The following is a 17986-nucleotide window of genomic DNA, read 5'->3' as shown; positions in this document are numbered from 1 at the left end:
CATCAAATTGGATGTAGGAGACGAGAGTACAAACCAAGCCCACTCTTTCCGCCTATTCCCCCGACTAATCCATATCCAAAAGTATCCATGATAAGTAAGCAAAGATACCCAACTACATAATGAAAAGTCATACCTTCGAGGTTGGAAGGCCCATCTTTAAGCATACGATCATAACCGATGGGCGAGGGTCCATAATGGCTAGCTCAGGTGGCAGAGATGGTGGCTACATGGGGCTGCTGGCTGAGGACGATCTAGGAGAAAATTTTCTTCTATTGGTGTCACCCACAGGTAGTGGGTAACAAGGCTCTTGTGGAGAACTCGACAAGGAGGAAGATAAAGGTTCTTTGGGCAGATAATGGTGGCAAGTACATTAAGAAAGCCTTCAAGTAGTTCTACACAAAGGAAGGAAGCAAGAGAGAGTGGACAGCGCCATAAAACTTGCAGCAGAAAGGGGTTGCAGAAAGAGAGAATAGAACGCTAGTTGGGGCAGCAAGGGCAATACCCGTGTTGCAAAAATGGCGATTTAATCGCGATATTTTGACTCAGCCAATGATATCGCCTGATTTTTACAACAACAACAAAAAATTCGAAAAATTCGCAATTCGAACAGAAAAAATCGCGACCCTCTGGGACAGCGCATTTTATAAGCAAATTGATGAGTTTTATTTGTCATTTTTAGCAGACAGCAGACTTGTTTGATATCTGAGGAGGAGAGGAAAGCGTATACTAGGGCAGAGGAGGAGAAAAACGGGAGATTTTAGCATCCCAAGCAAGAGAACTTCGTGTTTGGACCAAATTTCTTCGGCAAACTGTGGTTTCCAGGTATGGGCACCAAATTTAGCCATTTTGTTTTGGTTTTTTTCTTGACTTTGCTTGGGTTTCTATAACCCATTGATTATCAATGAGTTTTGAATGGATTTAATGGTGTTTTTTTTTCATTTCTGTTGCATAGAGTGGAGAGGGTTCATTTTGGTAAAAAATGCAAAAACTTGATTGTTAGATTTATCAATTTAATTTTTTCTTGTGCTCTATTTTTTGCATCATTTTTAATTAGGTTTGAATGTGCATTTTTCCTATTATTCTTGGATTAAGTTGAGATTTTTTTTTTGTTTGTCAAAAATTCAATGTGTTGTGTCATGTATGTAATTTTTTTTTTTAACTTGCAATTCTTATTGTGCCATAGGTTCAACTTCAAACTTCATCTTACATTAAAACTCAAGAGTTCAACCAAGTTACAAACATGCCAAGGAAATTGGACCCTCTGTGGGAATTTGGTGAACCTGATGGAGGGTTTGATAGAATAAACTTGTCTTGCAAGTTGTGTGGGCAGCATATGTCAGAGGGGGGTTTATAGATTGAAGTATCACCTTGCACAAATCCCTGGACGTGATGTAGGGCCTTGCACCAATACAAATGTAGAAATCATCCGAAGAGCCATGAGATCATTGGAAGAATTAGAGCAAGACAAAGTGACCAAAGCAGATCTGAAGAAGCAACTAGCAGGGAGTGTGTTAGGATGTGAATATGGAAGTGGCACTGGTTCTACTTCAACATCAATGTCTACAACCAACCCTGTAGCTACCTCATCATTTTTTGTTCCTAGAACCACAGTTGGTTCACAACCATCTATCACTTCAATGCTTGAAAAAAATGAAAAAGAACAAGCTGACAAGTTGTTGGGCAAGTTTCTCCTTGGCCCAGGGTACAAAATCCCTTCTTATCATGACTTTAGAGGCCGCATTCTTCAAGATGAAAAGGTTGACTGCACCAAAAGATTGGAGGAGTTTAGGGCATCATGGGCACAAACAGGATGCACTATGATGTCAGATGGTTGGACCGACCAAAAGGGGAGAACCCTTATAAACTTCTTGGTTAATTGTCTCAAGGGGACAATGTTTATGAAATCTGTTGATGCATCTTCACATATCAAAGATGAAAAATTATTATGTGATTTGTTGGATGTGTTTATTTTGGAGGTGGGTGCAGAACATGTTGTCCAAGTCATAACGGACAATGCTGCAAATTATGTTGTTGCTAGCAAGATGCTTATTAAGGGGCATCCTACTTTATTTTAGACACCTTGTGCTGCACATTGTATTGATTTGATGTTGGAAGACATAGGAAAAATTTCCTTTGTCAAAGATATTGTTGACTCATCAAAAAGCATTACAAAATTTATATATAATCATGCATCTGTGCTTAGCTTGATGAGAAAATTCACCAACAACAAGGAGTTGGTGCACCCCGCCATTACACGGTTTGCCACCAGTTTCATATCTCTTGAATTCTATGTGGGATGTGAAGAGAATGTTTCTTTCAGATGAGTGGCGTGCTTTGACATTTAGCTGCAAACCAGAGGGAGAGGCCATATGCAGATTAGTTTCATACCAGGAAAACTTCTGGGCGGGAGTGCAGGAGGTGTGCAACGTTACTGAACCTTTGGTAAAGGTTCTTCGATTAGTTGATGGTGAGAAGCCCACAATGGGTTATTTTTACGAGGCCATGGACAGGGCCAAAGAATCCATTCGGGCCTACTATGATGATAAGGGAGATGAGGGGTTTCAGAAACAACTCCTCCTATGGGAAGTGATTGATGAACGATGGAACAACACACTCCATCGTCCCATTCATGCTGCAGGGATCTACCTAAACCCCGCATTTTCTTACCCATGTGGGTTCTTATTTGATGCTGAGATCATGGATGGATTCTTAACTTGTGTTCAGAGGATGGTGCGATCTCCAGTAGAACGTGCAGAAATCTCCAAAGAAATGGAGATATACAAGATGGCAGGTGGCACATTTAGCTTTGAGATGGTTGTGGTTGATAGGAAGACTAAAATGCCAGGTATTTTTTAGTTTGTTTCAAATTTCATTGTCTCTTCAAGTTCATAACTTCATACTTTGCTTCAACTTTCAAATTTCATTTTTTTCTTATGTTTATCTTATTTGTAATTTTGTTGTAGATGCATGGTGGACTCGCTATGGTGCCAGAGTACCCCATCTGCGAAAGCTTGCCATTCAAATCCTCAACCAAACATGTAGCTCCTCAGGATGCGAGCGCAACTGGAGTGTATTTGAAAAAATACACAACAAGAAGCGCAACAGGTTAAACTTAAAACTTAAAATATTCCAAATTTCCAATTAATTTTTTGAATTCATTAAATAATATTTTTTTTATAATTATGATTTCATAATCCTTATACAGGTTGGAGTCCCAGCAACTTAATGACATGGTCTACGTCTGCTACAATCTTCGATTGTGGGTGAGGCAACTTCAGAGGATACCTGATATGGAGGCCATCTCACTGGATGGGATTGACACCACTGCTGCATGGAGGGTTGAGGCCGAGAAACCTCTCATGGAGTCTATCGATGATTGGTTAGAGCAGGAGATAGTGGAAGGCGTAGAAGGGGAGGAAGAGCAGGAGCAGGAGGAGGAAGTGACACCACCTACCCAGGCTACCCCTAGCACCAGTAGAGGACGTGGTTTACCTCTTGTAGCTCCTAGTTCTTCGGCTTCTAGAGCATAGCAGAGTCCACTGCCAACTCCACCGACATCTACATCTAGAGGTAAAGGGAAAGCTATTGCATTTTCTCGCAAGAGGGGCAGAGGAAATCAGTAGTATTAGTTATTTGGTTCATTTCATTGTATATGACATTATGACTCAAGATATGACATACATTATTATATTTTTTCGTTGATATTTTGAGGCTGAGTTGGGACTCAGGAGTCACGACTTACTATTCAGAACATGATTCACTGTTATGTGTGATGTAGCACTAGAAATGATATTACACATCTTATATATTAGTTCTTTTATCATATTTATGTGTCAATGTATTTATTTTATGTTGTAGATGCTTTAGATATTAAAAAAATTGAAAAAAATGAATATTTTTGTATTTTACGATTTTTTCCTGATTTTCACAATTTTTTTCGATTTTCTCCCCTCGTCGATTTGATCCCGACCGCGATTTTCTCAACATTGGGCAAGATACTATATGACCACCAAGACATCCCGAGATTTCTCTAGCCAGAGGCATGTAGTACAGCAGTATATATTCAGAACAAGGTCCCACACAAAGCACTGGGGAAGATGACACTCAAGGCATTTACAAGAAAGAGGCTAGAAGTCGAACACTTCAAGATTTTTGGTAGCATAGTGTATTGCCACATTCCAGATGATAAGCACACCAAGTCAGATTCGACTGCAGAGAAGGGATATTTCGTTGGCTATAGTGAAACGTCCAAGCCATACAGGATCTACATTCCAAGTAGCAAGAAGATTATCGTGAGACGGGATGTAAAATTCCAGGGGGAGAAAGCCTTCAGGAGATCTCATGAGTTGTTAGTGTTAATCAAGGTTATCCTTGATGTCAATATGGCATTATTGGGATGGCAAATATTCTTGTGATGCATAATATGATGATGTCCTTGCTCATGATGACAAGTCCCTCTTGTTTGATAAGGATGCCATTAATGAAGATGTCAAGCTATTAATGATGCCATTAATATGTCAAGCCACTAATGAAGTCCTGGAACTAACTATGATGTTGCCAAGTGCATTAATGAAATCCTTGCAGTGTTGAAGATGATAAAACTCTAAGCATTGTTGATGAAGTCCTAGAATTGTTGATGTAAACCCTATACTACATGATGCCTTAACCTTAGAATTGTTGATAAGATGCTCTAGATTTTGTTGAAGCAAAACCTAGTAGATAAAGCATGCCCTAATATGCTCTTGGTGATAAGTTGAAGAAAGCTTGGCCCTAAAACTGGAAGTTTAGTGTGCACTTATCAAATCTTTAGATTAACATAAACTAAAACTGTGTGAAGGTAAATTCAAGGGTGAAAACACTACATTCTGTCAGCAATAAAAAAAAACAGCAGATACAAGGAAGCTAACTTCACATAAAATATACATATCAAGATGACATGGATGAAGCATATCATGATGACATTATGACCCTAAATATTAATGTCTACTTGTTTTTATAAATCCTAAACATTAGTTCTAAAATCTTAATTCCTAAACACCTACGCAAACATCATACACCTATACCATTACCATGTACATAAAATTACTTTGTTTAATGGCAGACAAACATGGCATACATGTTTCCTATGGCCATACATGGCAGACAATGTATAATTGCAGCATGTACATGATACAATGGCAGACAAGGCCTTTTACATGGCAGACAAGGCCCTTTTTAGTTCTTATATGATTCATCTTTCACATGGTAGACAAGGTCCTATATTATCCATCACATGGCAGATAGATGTAATGCATACATCACATCCCAGACAAATAAATAGAAAAATTGTTAGAATATCCTAAAGATATGTCGGCTTCAGCTCTTATAAGTCGGCTCCTCCACAAGTGTGACGTTTACATTTCTCAACACATATATATAAATCTTGGGCATTCGTATGAGGTTTTATATAGCATTGAGGAACAGAATATCCGACGAAGAAGAATTAATAATTCAGATCTGCGGAGGGGATCTATTTTCAGATCCTTGAAAGTTCTGTAGAGACACATTTTCATATCTATTCCTCTTGTGGATTTCTGAAGGTTTACCTTTCTACTGGAAATTACAGAACCTTGAAGATCTTAACAGCATATTGCAGACCTTAAAAACACTGTTCTGAACCTTGAAGGCAGAGTGATTTTGAACTTGGACTGCAGATCTTGAAGACACAGTTTTCAATTTGTATAGCAAATCTTGGAAGCAATTTTGAAACACTCCTTTGATGTTTTTAGAGCTGCTCTTGAAAGGTTTTTTTTGAAGCAACATTTTGAAGCAGCAGGATTGTTGAAGAATTTGTTAAAATCCTTATTGAAGTGAAATAGAAGACTCTTGAATTGTTGGAGCCAGTGTTGCGGGGGAGCGCCACCCCCCCCTCGAACCCGCTCCCGAAGCGCTCCGGGCGGGAGCGGCTCGGGAGCGCGCTCCGAGCGGGAGCGCGCTCCCTTAAAAAAAATTGCGCTCCCTACTCTGTTAGGGAGCGACACAGGGAGCGATCGCTCCGGCGCTCCCTGAGCGATTTTTAATGCCCGGGAGCGATCGGGGAGCGATCGCTCCCTGATCGCTCCTGGACATTAAAAATCGCTCCGGGAGCGGTTCGACGGAAAAAAAATCCACCGGACCCGAAAAAATAAAAAAAAATTAGAAAAATTTTTTAGTTTTATAAGCCCAATGGACCAAAAAAAATTCATTATAACTTCATTGAGCTTGAGTTTGGAGCTGGAGCAAGAGCAAAGGAGCGAAGAGCAAGTGCTGAGGAGCGAGGAGCAAGTGCCAAGGAGCGAGGAGCAAGCCTGCAGAGGTAAGTAACTTAGTAATCTAGTTAGTTTAGCTGGTTGGGTAGTTAATTTAGTTAATTTAATTTAGTTGTTTGAGTTTAAAGATCATGTATTTAAATTAAATTAATAAATTAAATTAATTAATCCCAATAAATTAAATTAATTTGCAGATTCAAGAATCAAAACCCTACAAACATCAAAAACCATGGACCTGGCGATATTTATTGGCATTTTCCTCTTCCTGGTCCCTTTTATGGTTATTATGGTGCTGGAGAGTAGGAAACGGAGGGGGCCCCAAACTGAAGAGGGGGATGAAGAAGCCGGAGAAAGTCAAATGGGTGAAAACCCCAGTGAGGAGGAGGTGGAGGAGGGTGAACATGACCCTCAAAAAACTAAACAAGACCAAACTCCATTGTGGAAATATGTTCACAGGGCTGAAACAGGGAGAGGGGGTGGAACCACTAAATTTCATTGCCCCCATTGCAACACTGATTACACAGGTTCATACACCCGTGCTAGAAGACACCTCTGCGGGAAAAGGCCATGGGATGGAGAGAAACAAGTAGGAATCAAAACTTGTGCAGCGGTGTCAATAGCAGATAGAGCCAAATACATAAGGGAAGAGGAGGAAGCCCAATACAGAACAAAAAAATCAAGGGGTTTCTTTGAACCAAGCTCACAATCACAAAGAACTCCTTCAGCATCCTCCCAAGGCAGTGGATATGGACATGGAGGCACAGGGTCATCATCTTTAAGGCGTAGAACCATATCAGATTTCCTTGATGAGGGGTGTAGGAATGATGTGGATTCAAAAGTTTACAGGTTTCTCTATGCATGTGGGATACCATTCAATGTTCTACGCTCACCTTATTGGCACGAAATGGTTTCTGCCATAAATGATGCCCCTAAAGGATACAAGAGCCCTGGGTATGACAAGGCAAGAACTGTTGGCCTTGATCATGAAAAAGCAAAAATATCACATTCTTTGAATAAAATGACAAGTTCTTGGACTGACAATGGGGTGTCCATTGTATCTAATGGATGGACAAATGTAAAAGGCAAGCCATTGATAAGTGTTCTTGCTGTGTCAGTTAGTGGTCCCATCTTTCTAGCTGCACATGATTACTCAGACAAGTTCAAGACCGCCATCAACATTGCAGAAGCATTACTTGAAACAATTGAGCGTATTGGCCCATACAATGTCATCCAAGTCATCACTGATAATGCTCCTAATTGTAAGGCAGCGGGAGCAATTATTGAGGATAAATACCCGAACATATTTTGGTCTGGATGTTTGGTTCACACATTGAACCTTCTGTTGCATGATATTGTCAAAAACAAAAATGAACAATACCAATGGATTGGTAATTTGTACAAGAAAGGAAAACAAATGATAAAATTTATTACAAATCATAGCAATACCCATGGCCTTTTCCGCAGTCACTCGAGATTGGAGTTGTTGAAGATTGCGAGGACTAGATTTGGTAGCTATTACCTCACCTTCAAGCGCCTTTTGAAGGTAAGAGAGGCATTAGCTAGCATGGTATCAAGTCCACATTAGTAGGTGTTAAAGGAAAGGGCTACAAATGTAGCTGACATGGCAGGTTTTGAAATGGTGGAGGAGGCCGCTCTTGATGGGCAGTTTTGGACAAGTGTGAGGCAGGTATTGGATTTCACCAAGCCAATTTATCACATGATTCGGTTTGCAAATACAGACAAACCAGTGATTGGCGAGGTGTATGAGCAAATGGATACCATGTTGGGGGAAATAAAAGACATTGTTCATAATAGAGATCCCAACTTGTACAAACTGATTCATGATTGTGTGTGTGAACGGTGGAATAGGCTTAACCTTCCACTACATTGCTTGGCGTATATCCTTACGCCAAAATACTACTCTACATCTTGGTTGGGCCAACCTGCAGCAGGGGGTGGGGTTAGGACCAAACCCCATTTAGATCAAGAGGTAACTAAAGGATATCTGGAAGCATTAGAAAAGTTGGTACCTGACAGGGAGGAATGTGCAGCTGTGCGCCTTGAAATAGGCAGATACTTCAGTGGCACTGGTTTGTATGGTAACTTCCATGCAATGGACGACAAAGATAAATTTGATTCTCTCACATGGTGGGAAACATATGGCGGCCACGGACTTTTGCCAAAATTGGCAAAAAAAGTTCTTTCACAGGTTGTAAATTCTTCTTCTGCAGAGAGGTGTTGGAGCACCTACAGTTATATACATAATGTGAAAACAAACAGACTCAATGAAAACCGAGCAGAAAGCTTGGTTTATGTGCACTACAACTTGAGGTTGTTGAGTCACCACTGTGATCGGGCTAATGAGGATCCCACATATAAAATTTGGGACAATCACCCAGAGGATGACAATTTGGAGGATGGCATTGTACATATTGAAGAACTAGAAGAGGAACTTGTAAGGGATGAAAATGAAGCAGCAGCCATGCCACCTCCACCTCCACCTCCACCATCCAGTAGCAGTACTCGAGGTCCGAGTCTTGTTCCTTTGCTGTCGCCACCTCCATCTACACCCTCGCGTGGAGGTTCTAGTTCTGGTCGTCGGTCTGTGCGGGAGACTCCTAGAAGACCGCCACCACGACCTGCTTATACTCCTGGAGACTCTCGTGGCAAGGGCCACATGTAGATTTACAGTTTACTTGTCTTTTTTAGTTTCTATTAGACTTTAGTTTTCATAACTGTTGAGTTTTGAGTCCTTGACTCTTGACTCTTGACTCTTTCATATCATTATGATATTTTTTGTAAACATTATATCACTGTGACAATGAAAATTTGAAGTTTGAAGTTGGGCCTTGGCAATTATAACTCATTGGTAATGATTGTGAATTATGAATATGATGCTTTGTGAAAGACTAAAGTTGTTTCATTTCATCTCATTATTCATGTTTCATTTTATAAATTTTTAACATTTCATATCATGTTAACAGTTAGAAGTTAGGACTTAGAAATATCTTCGATATTACTTCTTGTAATGGTTAAACTTAGCTTACAAATACAACTTTGGTGATCAATGATGATAAATGTTATTGAATTTTCAATTCTGAAAGCTTGAAGTTGAAACTTTAATATTGAATTTGATGAATCATGATTTATAAGACTCAATATGTTGCAGTTGTAATATGTTTTTACTAACTTGTGGACATGGTTGATGACGATTATAATTTCTAGATGATTGATGTGATATGGTTCAATGATCAATCTATGTTTTTTTATGTTTTTTTATGTCTAATTCATCATTCTACATGTTTTTGTTGACATATATGTATCAAAAATTAAAAAATATAAAAAATATATATATTTTTAAAAAATCGCTCCCGGATTCGCTCCCAAACCGGGAGCTTCTGAAAATGGTCGCTCCCGCTCCCAAGTAACATGGGTTGGAGCAAATCTTGACCTCTATTGTGATGTTGTGTTTATAATGATGTTGTTTGGCATCACAGTTCGTGAAATCAACATCTTTGAGAAGATAACTCTGAAGCAATCCGTGTAGCAGAGGAAGCATAGTTGCAGCAGTACATTAAAGATTAATTGAAGATCTTTATGTTGACTTGTTGAAGCAAACATTTTGTTTATGCAGATCATCAAGGAGTAGCATGATTGAAGTCTTGTTGTAGTCACCTTAAAGAAATTGCTTGGGTACGATGAAGAGCAATGGTGACACCTTCTAAGAGAACAAGGTTGTCATTGATGACATAATGTGGAGACTATAGTAAAGACGAAGATTGACAAGGCTCGGTGAAGAAGAAATTGGGAGCCGTGAAGTACAACTAAACATATCTTGACGAAGTGACGCTAAGGGTTGGAGCCCAAGAGGTTGGAGCCTCAAAAAGACAAGGTTGGTGCCTTGAAGGATAGGGTTGGAGCCCTAGAGGATCGGATTCCTCAAGAACCCAAGTCGAAGCTTGAACCAGATATAGGGTTGGAGCCCTTGAGGTTGGTGCCTCAAAATTGACAAGATTGGAGCCTTGGAAGTCCAAGTTGGTGTTTGGCAAATACAGGTTGGAGCCTGGGAGATTGAAGATTGGCGTCTTCATCTAGGGTTGGAGCCCTACACAAACATTGTACTTGATTTATCAAGATTAATAAAAGTATTTATTCTTATTGTTCATTTTGTGTTCTAATTATAAGTGATCCAACTGGTAAAAGTAACAATTGAAAAGGAATATTGATTCACCCCCCCCCCCCCCGCCCTTAGTATTTCCAACAATTGGGATCAAAGTCAGTACCTTCACTCAAAGCTTAATAGCTTGAAGGTTGATCATTAGAACACAAATGGCGAAGCCAAGGAAGAAAGTCTCCAATCCTCCTAAAGATGTCTCCCTCAACCACCAAAATTGACGTCAATCAATTTGTGAAGGCTCCATTGTTCAATGGAAACTTTGATATATGGGAGGCAAGAATGAGGAATTTCTTAAAGACTCAAGGCATTGAAGTCTGGAAATCGGTGATCACTGATAGCATGATGGATGGAGAATCCAAGAAACATAATACAAGAGCAATGAAAGCAACCTTGAATGGGCTACCTAATTCTATGAAGGCCAATTTTGATAAATGTTCGTCGGCAAAAGGCATATGGGATAAACTTCGTGATCTTCACTCAAAAGGAGCGTTGACAATGATCTCTAGTCAAGAAAATGATGGAAAACAAGAAGGAAATCTAGAGCCCATCAACGAAGCTAAAGATAAGAGTGATGACATCAAGGCTAAAGAAGACCTAGAAGATGAAGAGAATGAAAAAGATTTTGAAGAAGATCTCCTCACTAAACTTATGACTGTCATGGAAGCAATTAACAATTTGAAAAAGGAAAATGAGGAACTTAAGAAGAAAGCGCAAGTTGGTGATCAGGACAAGACAAGGAAGGAAGTTGACCTCGTCAAGTTTCAGGTACAAGAAAAATATGAGGAGCTCGCCAAGATTAAGGAAGAATTTCATCAAAACAAGAGAAAGCATCATGAAGAAGTCATATCCATGACAAATCAATTGGATAAGGCAAAGTAACAAGAAGATACTTTGTCAACCCACCTTGAACAAAGGCACAAGAGCTTGAACAAACTTGAAGCAGAGATTGGTCAATACAAGGAAGAGGTCTCCTCCCATAGATCTCAACTAGAAGAAGCAAGGAAACAAGCACAAGGAGCTGAGAAGGTGATGGAAGCTTTGACATTCATAGAAGGACAAGTTGATGAAGCATAAAAGGAGAGAAACACCATGATATGCCAACTAGAAGAAAAGGATGATGACATCACCAAGTTAAAATAAGAAATCACTTCTCTTAAGGCCCAACCATGTGAAGCAACAAAGATGAAAGAAGAAATGGAGATCATACTACTAAAGAAGGTTGAAAAATGCAAGAAAATGAAGGAAGAAATTGTCTTTCTTAAAATGGAAGTTGACTTGCTAAATAAGAACTTGAAAAGTTCTCAACCCTTAGATGACATCCTAAGTCATCAAAGGTCTCCCCTTGATAAATCAGGTCTTGGCTATGCAAGTGAATCCTCAAGCAAGTATGATAATGCTTCAAACAACAAGGATGTGAGGAAGCCAGAAAGAAATGTTGATGCTCCCAGTTCCAGCAAAGGCAAGGAGAAGAGTCAAGACAACTATGAAAGAAATCCTACTCCAAGGAGACTTGCAGATGGTGTCAAGAATACAAAAGGCAATGAATATCATCAAATAATCCCAAGGCAAAAAGACTTCAGAAGTACATCAAGGAAATCTTCATCTCCCAGGTACCAAATTATATTTCTTGGTTATTGCTATTCTTGTACAAACTTTGGGCACATGGCAAAGGATTGTAGGGCATATCACAAAGACAAATATAATGGTCCTCGTCAATCTTCTAGAAGCAACTTTGCAAGAAGTTCTAATGCTCCCTCATTCATGAACAAGATGGAATGCTTCAATTGCCATAGAATTGGACATATGGCTCATGATTGTGTTGGAATTTCTAAGTTTAACCCATTAGAAATTCTTCATGTACTATCTGATTTATTTCTTCCTAGTTGTTCAATTACTTAACAAGTTATTTACTATGTAAATACTGAAAATAAATACAAGTACAATATCAACATCTACAGATCATCAACTAAAAGTAAACAAGCACACAAGTGACATCGTTATTTTTGGACCAATGTCCCCGGAAAAACCCAATGCGGGAAAGCCGATGCAACTATTCAGAGGGTTTTATTATTATGCAGTTTTCAGAATACAACTAGGGTGCCAGAAATGGTTCACCCAACAGAGAATTCCCTTGCCAGTAGTACCTCCCCTCAGAGACAGATATTCCGGCTGATTAATCACCGAATGAACGGTCTCACAGCAACAATTGCAGCTTCTGCTGCTCTGCGTCACTCTGATAAGGACTACGTCACCCTATCTAGCTCACCAGCTCCAAGTCTATCCCACGAAATCCTCCAGTGCTGCCTCTAGGCCCTGCATCAGCTCTGCTAGCCTTTGTATCAGCTTCTGGAGCCTCTGCGTCAACCCCTAGACCCTTTATGTCTCACACACTGGCCTCTCTGGCTCTGCGCAGCTCCTAGCTACCTCTGCGTAGCCTCTAGCTGCCTTTGCGTCAACCTCACTAGGCTCTGCGCTGTCTCTCTGGTACCAACTCTGCCTCTCTTCTATGTATTCACTGCCCCTTAGCTACAACTCAGATCACTCACTCAAATTCTTCAGCAAACCCTGCCCCAGAAAATCAAATTCTTGATCTCTCTTTGTGTGTTCTCCAACTGACCCTCAAGCCTCCTCTTATACTTTTCTCTTTGGTCCATCAACGGCCGAGCTTAAATCTCTAATCAACGGCTAAGATTAGATTTGGCTTGATCCATGACTTTTGGAACATTCTAACCTAGTTTTATATTAATACCCAATAATGTTTTATTTTTCCTAAGTTTAGACTTAGGAACTCCATTTAAAATATTAATTATTTTAATATCTCCCAAACCAGTTAGAATCTGCCCAAACCATTTCTGGGTCTTGAAGATCTCATGTGCTTTAGACTCTCCACCAATTTTCATGGCTAGAGCACATCCGATGCTACCCCAAATCAACACTCCCTCTTAGCGAGGACTGTGCTCTAGTAATACTCCACACTGAGTATCACCCAGATTATCCATCACCGATCTCTGTGCTGATGCTAGGCTTCCCTGCCCAACATCCTCTGCACTGCTATATCTTGTACTGCTGCCCATGGCCCTGCCAGTGCCACTGCTGCATTCATAAGGCAACTCCCTTTGCATTCGTGTTGTTGCTGGTCCATACTCCCAGCACTGCATCCCCTTCTCATCATGCTGCATCGTGCTACCCATAGCACTACCATTGCTAACTGTTGCACTGCAACTCAATTACCGAGAAGTAGGTAACTGATCCACCCAACTCTGACATCCCTGTCAGGCTAGAGACACTCCCAATGTTGAAGCTCCCTCTGCCGCTAACAAGTGCTCCCTCTACTGACCTCTGCACTGCTACAGCAACTCCATGCATCTCGCACAGTTGCACACTTTTTTGTGCCACCCTACACTAGTGCAACACTCTCGTGCTTCTCACACTGTTGCAGCTTGCTGTCCCGGGACTCCTGCACTATAGCACTCTCTATCGCTCCATCCGCATCCGTCTCTACCAACATCTGCCAGTCCTACTACTCTTTGGGGCTCCCATAGCAAGGTATAATCCAAGAGGTTGGGTACCTCAAGGATCCTGCCCCTCATCGCCTGTAGTTCATCTGACTACAGCTCGATGTCACCCCACTTCCTCTCAAGTGGCGCATGAGCACTCATGGCACAGTCGTCATCCTCCTCGACTTCTTTTTTCGCCCTCGCTGGCACTGCCTTGGTCTCAGAAGCCTCTCCCTTGCTCTTCTTCCTAGGACACTGGTTCGCAAAATGACCTAGTTCCCCACAATGGAAGCACTTGACCTTGGAGAGGTCCTTCTTCTTTCTCTTCTCCTGCTTTCCCGCAGATGCGAGAGCCGCATCTTCTTCTTCCTCCTTGATTCTGACCCCTTTGCCGCTATTCCCCGCCTTGGTCACCCGTCTGATCTCTTCTTGACAAAGAGTCGCCCACAGTTCCTCCCAATCCAGAAGGCTCGACCTACCCAGTATGCTCTGGACAAATACCTCCCAATCCTCTGAGACTGCGTTCAATGCGGTCCTCACCATCAATTCCTGATCCGGCGTGGCCCCTATGGAAGTTAGTTGGTCCTAGATCTCCTTCAATCGACCGAGGAAGACATCTATATGCTCTCCCTTTTGCATTTGGTATGATCGCAGTTGATTTTCAAGTAACATCTTCCTTTGCACGGAAGTATGCTAATACAATTTCTTCAGGGCATCCCACATCTCATTTGTCGTGTCCTCGGCAATATGTAGCACCACATGATCCTTGACCCCATCACAGATGATGCACTTCGCCCTGGCCATTGCCTCCTCACACTTCTCATTTTTAGCGGGGTCAACTGGGATCGTTATTGTTTTCAAGGCGAAGTCCTTGATGCGATATCTGTCTAGAATGGACAAGATCCTAGCCTTCCAAACCACGAAGTTGGATGCTCCATCCAACCTATCCTGATCTCTCAGTCCATTCACAGCCATTATGTTGCTCTTCTTCCGACTCCTATGAGTCTCTCTACTTCCCTCCTGGAAGTCCTTGGTTTGACTCCCTCTGAGTCTCGATTTCCCTTCTGGAAATCCCTCCTCCTTGGCCTTGCCCTGTTAGGTATTGTTTTGACCACAGTACCCCACCAGCTTCGCTCCACAAATTATCCGCAGCCTCCTATACCCCAGCAACTTGAAGGACTGAGCCTCTAGGCTCTGCGCAATCCCGGCACCGGCAAAATCTGCACCTCCTGGCCACAGCATCAATCCTTCCTAACTGAGAAAGATGATCGGGCACTGCGTAGGTTAGGTCTGCTCCTCTCTGCCTCTGCGTTGATCCTCCTCCTGGCTCAAACTGATAACCCGGGCCCTTTATGTCACCCCTTCCTTGCTTCTTTCTACTAGGAACAGCTTCTGTCACTCGGGAGAGTTGTTTCTGCTGCTACTACTCTGCTCGGCTGATGCCTTTAGTTATCCTGTGATCTACAACCACGCTTTCATACCATGTTGGAATTTCTAAGTTTAACCCATTAGAAATTCTTCCTGTACTATCTGATTTATTTCTTCCTACTTGTTCAATTACTTAACAAGTTATTTACTATGTAAATACTAAAAATAAATACAAGTACAGTATCAACATCTACAGATCATCAACTGAAAGTAAACAAGCACACAAGTGACACCGTTATTTTTGGACCAATGTCCCCGGAAAAACCCAATGCGGGAAAACCGGTGCAGCTATTCAGAGGGTTTTATTATTATGCAGTTTTCAAAATACAACTAGGGTGCCAGAAATGGTTCACCCAACAGAGAATGCCCTCGGCAGTAGTACCTCTCCTCGGAGACAGATATTTTGGTTGATTAATCACCGGATATTTTGGTTGATTAATCACCGGATGAACGATCCCAGGCAACAATTGCAGCTTCTATTACTCTGCATCACTCTGATAGGGACTGCATCACCCTATCTAGCTCACCAGCTCCCAGTCTGTCCCACGAAATCCTCCAGCGCTACCTCTAGGCCCTGCGTCAGCTCTGTTATCCTCTGTGTCAACTTCTGGAACCTCTGCGTCAACCCCTAGACCCTCTGCGTCTCACACGCTAGCCTCTCTGGCTCTGCGCAGCTCCTGGCTGCCTCTGCGTAGCCTCTAGCTGCCTCTGCGTCAACCTCACTGGGCTCTGCACTGCCTCTCTGGTACCAACTTCGCCTCTCTGTTATGTATTCACTGCCCCTCAGCTGCAACTGTTATGTATGAATTGTAAATAATCTTAGCAGATATGAGTCGTTTATGTAAAATTGCCTAGGTGGACCTAACTTTTTAATGATAATCTACGTCCCGGAAGGTTTTTCGTCTCACCGATCTATGATCGGCAGAGTTTTCCTTCAGCCTGACCCCAAAGCCGAGATGCATTTTGTTATTAGAACTTTAGGAGAATCCTAGTGTGTTAATCTGCTAGATTATAGTTGTGTCGCAGAACTGGGTGGTTTATGAGGGTCTCTGATAAAGGGGTTTTCCCCCTTAAGATGTAAATTGTAAAAGTCATGAGGTAATGTGTCTTGAGGGTTGGAAAATGTTTTAAATCCCCTCATGAGTCCTAAGTACTAGGTCCTAGGTGATGTTTCCAAAGGCTTAGTTCGATGATCCATTTAAGAAAATAAATAAAATTAAAAAATAAATCAAAATTAAAAAATTATAAAATTATAAAATGAAATAAATAAAAAAATTATAAAAAATTATAAAATAAAGCAAAAACCCTAAATAATATTTTGAGTGAATGCATGCAAAATATTATTTTTAATAATAAGTTAACAATTTCGACGGATGAGATTAAGAGATGTCTTGATCCTCATCGACGGTCGAGATCATTTCGACATGGATCACTCGAACTAGCCGTTGGGATCATTTCCTTTAAGTAGGGTGCTAGGGGTCATTTCAGATCATTCGATCTGTGAGTCTGGTACTGAAGAAGCTCTCTTGTAATCTGTTTCTGGTTAATAAAAGAAGACTTTGGGGTCCAAATCTAGCTGGTGTTACTCTCTGGAAGTGCTGTGAGCTGTTTTATTTTCTGCATATTTTATTTTTCAGCCATTAATAATAGCTTATTGTAGAGTATTGTGAGCACAGGTATCTTGTTCACTTGCTAGGGTTTGAGTGGTGTTAGGGTTTCTGAAATAATGGCAGGTATCTCCATTACTTTTTGAGATCTAGCAGCGTTTTTTGCCTTCTTTACTGATGGTTGTTTTGAGCTGTGCAGAAAACCCTTACTGAAGAAGATTGGTGGGCGTTTGGGGAAGTTCTCGGCTGAACCAGCCAACTCCCGCAAGCATTTTTTGCTGAGCCCAGTTGGATTTGATCCTTGGTCTATCATTCAGTTTATTTTTCTAATTTGCATGAGAGATTTTCTGAAGTTCTTCACAGTGAAATCTGAAGTCTTTTTCGATAATATTTATGCTCTTATTGCTAAATCTGGCTGTTAAGGGGCCAAAATCTGTAAATTAATCAGACTGTTTTGGGGTTTCAACTTTTGCTCTATACACAGATTTAAAATTAGGGTTTTTGTTTTCTTGTGTTTGCAACTACAGGGTTTTCATCAAGAGCATTTTTATTGAAGGAGTTCAAGGCTGCCCAGCCTTCTGCCACCGAGACGGCTGCAAGCATTTTTCGGTGTAGTTTTGATCAAAGGAACGTATACATTAGTGTTCCATGCGTGTGGCTGATTTTTTACATACGCAAGTGAAGAATGGCAATGACTGAGAACCTTTTTTCAACTTAAAACGTTCCATCTCTAGTGAATTTGTGCATTGACTGCATAAAGGAGAACACAGATACTGTATCCAGCACTAAAAGCTTCAAGTGAGACTGCGGATTAACCAGTTCTATTGGGATCAAGCTATCAAAATACCAACGCGTCTTGTTAAATCTTTGTCGTTTTGGTTGCTGGTTTCAAGCAGTAGCGTAAAGTTCTGACATAGTGGACGGTTTCGGCGTAGGCATCAACAAAAATTTGCTGCTGCACGAATTTTATTCATGCAGGCATAGGGTATG

The 17986-nt window shown here is 41.1% G+C and overlaps 1 protein-coding gene across 1 annotated transcript in view; it reads right to left on the bottom strand.

The window, feature by feature from the left end:
* LOC149174527 (ARM repeat superfamily protein) overlaps positions 1–17986 on the bottom strand; it is a 224737-nt gene that overhangs the window by 162261 nt on the left and 44490 nt on the right. The gene's annotated exons all lie outside the window — the stretch shown is intronic.

Source organism: Pinus tabuliformis, chromosome 4_1 (genome assembly GCF_031772625.1).
Source record: "Pinus tabuliformis cultivar Carrire ecotype Pingquan chromosome 4_1, CPIR1, whole genome shotgun sequence".
NCBI classification, from domain to species: Eukaryota; Viridiplantae; Streptophyta; class Pinopsida; order Pinales; family Pinaceae; genus Pinus; species Pinus tabuliformis.
The sequence above is the reverse complement of the archived record's forward strand: the minus strand, read 5'-3'. Positions and strand labels throughout refer to the sequence as shown.